The following is a 2,901-nucleotide window of genomic DNA, read 5'->3' on the forward strand; positions in this document are numbered from 1 at the left end:
GCGCATGTATTAGAGGGGGCTTAAACAAACAAACGGACATCTACAAGCATTCCAGAGCTGTTTTTATTGCATGGTCCCATGATCACACTGACACAAAGGCTGCCCCGCTCTTATCTGGAGGGCTGGAAGGGCCTTCGCCTGCTCCACAACAGAACAAAGTTCACTAGTTTTTTCCGTAGCAACCCCTCAAAGGCAGCTTGAATATGCCTGGCTTCCAGTAAATACCCTTTTTGCAGCAGCAGCAGCAGCTACGGTAAGCAGGTGTCCTTTGTTGGGCCTAATCCCCACAAACCTTCTCCAAAGCCGGCCTGATATTTACTGTTCTCACTCTCACCGAGAGGTTTTGACGTCAAAGCTACAAAAGTACCAACAAGCCCGGGGAGCGTATTTCACTGATTCAGAGGACGGTTTTTATAGCCTTTCACTCTTTCACTAACAGAAGATTTACCATGTTGTTTCCCTCTTTGTACTCCCAGCTCTCTTTAGAGAAGTTTCCACATTGTTTTTTTTTGTTTTTGTTGTTTTGTTCTCTTCATCTCACCTCCCTCTTCCTTATCTCTACCCTCTGCCCCAGTCTTTGCCTGTCCTCCTCCCCCCTTGTATCCTCCTCCGTCTCCTTTTCCACTGTTTCTTGCCTGGAGTTGCACCATTGTACCCATCATTTACTGTTTCTGCTCCTCTCCCCCGGTTATGTCATCCTGTGTCTCTGCAGCCTCGGGGCTTGTGTCAATCAGCAGGCCGTAAAGCAGCACTCATCACATCCTGCCCACTTTCCATCCGCTCGCAGGCACGGACCCACAAAAGCCCTTTTCACAAGCAGAGACGTCACGAAGCAGACTCCCTTGTTCATCTGCTGTTGTCAACGTTTGTACCTTTGTACTGACCAAGCAGACGTGACACTGAATCAGAGCGTTTTTCTGCTAATGAATCACATGAAGCATCTCCATTAGTCAGTTAAGCAAAAGAAGTTAAGAGGAAATCTAAAACACATCAAACGTGATTTAAAATATAACTACGAATGAAGGCATTAATGTCAAATGAAAAATGCATAAGAACCAAAATTTGAGCAAAAATTGATGAACAGATAAACTAATTAAGAATATCCAATATATAGATGAAAATTAAATAATTGATGAAGTTCAAGCTGAGTTTTTCATTTAATTTTCTTAGTAAATATGAAGTGAAAATATTTCAAATGCACTCCTGAATATATGATTCTTGACCTTGAGTTCTAGCTTTAGCTCTCGGTACCAACAGAACAACTTTCACAAAACGCCCGAGGGCCTCTGGAGGGCTTGCAGGATAAAATCGAATAACAGATACCTGTGTAAGGCAAGCTGGCAGGGTGTTATTACTTAAAAAAAAAAAAAAAAAAACATAAATCCCCATGTTCCCAATCCAGAGATTTGATAATTGGTGTGATCTGACCTCCTTTTCCGGTTCTCAGCAGCATTGCTGCAGCTCAGTTTTCAAGTAGCTCTGCTGCTGGAGTTACTGTATTCTCCTCTTGACCAGAAATGAATTTTAATACTTTATGAAAAGTGTGAACAAGCATCTCTGCACTGAGGGATAAACAGTACAATTCTTGCAATGATCTTTCAATGATAAAAATGCATAATCTAACACATTTAATGAATGCAAAAAAAAATTAAGATTTAAATCAATAAATTTTATTTTTTTTTAAACTCCACCTGAAAGGTGTTTTGTTTGGTTTTGGACCAAAACTTGAGCTTTCCTGAACAAAGCGGCTTAAATCCTAAAATGTGGCTGAATCACTGCGCGTGTTTATTAGAAAGTTATTGTCTTTGAGATGTAGGTTGAATCACTTTGGGATGCTGCAAGGCTGTCCAGTAAAATGGATTGATCAGCTGTGTCCTTAGATATTGTTATAACAGTTTGAGTCTGAGTCCATCTAATGCAATTTAAAAGAATTTATACATGTCCCAAAAAATAGAAATTGAAATATTGTCTCACAAATTGGAAGTTACAGGGCCAACAGCAGTAACAGATTTAGAGCTTGTTCACACTAAAGTTCTTTAAAAAAAATAGTGAATTTTCTAAAAAAACAAACAAAAAAAAACAAAAAAAACAAAAAAAAACAAATCGAGTGCATATAGAGTGGACATCAACCTGGGAAAAAAAACCCCTTTACGTTAACCATGTTCTTCACAAAAGCAGTGGAGACAGCTTTGAAAAAAAAAAAGGTAAAGTTCTCCTCTATCTCCCTCAGCAGCATGACCTGGCACGCCCCGGTCTCTATATTCACCAAGTCTGGGTTCGCCTGTTGTGGCGGCTGCTGCCTCTCTAATTTTGGGGGGTGAAACCAGACGGCGCTCACATCAGTTTCTTAAATAGGCCACCGGCTTTTTTTAACGCAGCAATCTCATCCAGCAGCTTGTCAGCTCTGTTTATCTTTCTATATTTATGTTCCAGGGTGTTTCTAGTCTCTGGACCACTCACGAGTCGACGGGGTCCGGCGGCAGCTGCGAGTGCAGTAATTAGCTAAAACAGTCAGGGGGTGAAGGAGGAGGGGGGAGTCTGATGGAAATTTGTTCTGTATATAAAGCTTTTTGTCTTCGAGTGTTTCTGTCTTGTTGTTTGCACGGGTTTCTGTCAGTCAGTCCATTGTTCACAGGAGAGCGCGGGGCGGGTTACGTAACGGGGGCAGAGCGATGTATACGGGCGGACATGCAGTACGCCGTCTTACCATGCTGCGACCTGTTGAGTTAAGAGAATGCGGCCTCTTGTTTATCATCAGCAGCCACACTCCAGCGTCTCGTCAATAAGGCCCTTTGACGCAGACACAGATATGCTCTGTGTCGTCCGTCACCGTGCTTCTCACTCCCACCAGCTGACCCCTGCACACGCTTACATTTTTGTCCCACCAACAAGAAGATCCCA

Source organism: Poecilia latipinna, unplaced genomic scaffold (assembly GCF_001443285.1).
Source record: "Poecilia latipinna isolate Pla-1442-1.1 unplaced genomic scaffold, P_latipinna-1.0 Scaffold3104, whole genome shotgun sequence".
NCBI lineage: Eukaryota > Metazoa > Chordata > Actinopteri > Cyprinodontiformes > Poeciliidae > Poecilia > Poecilia latipinna.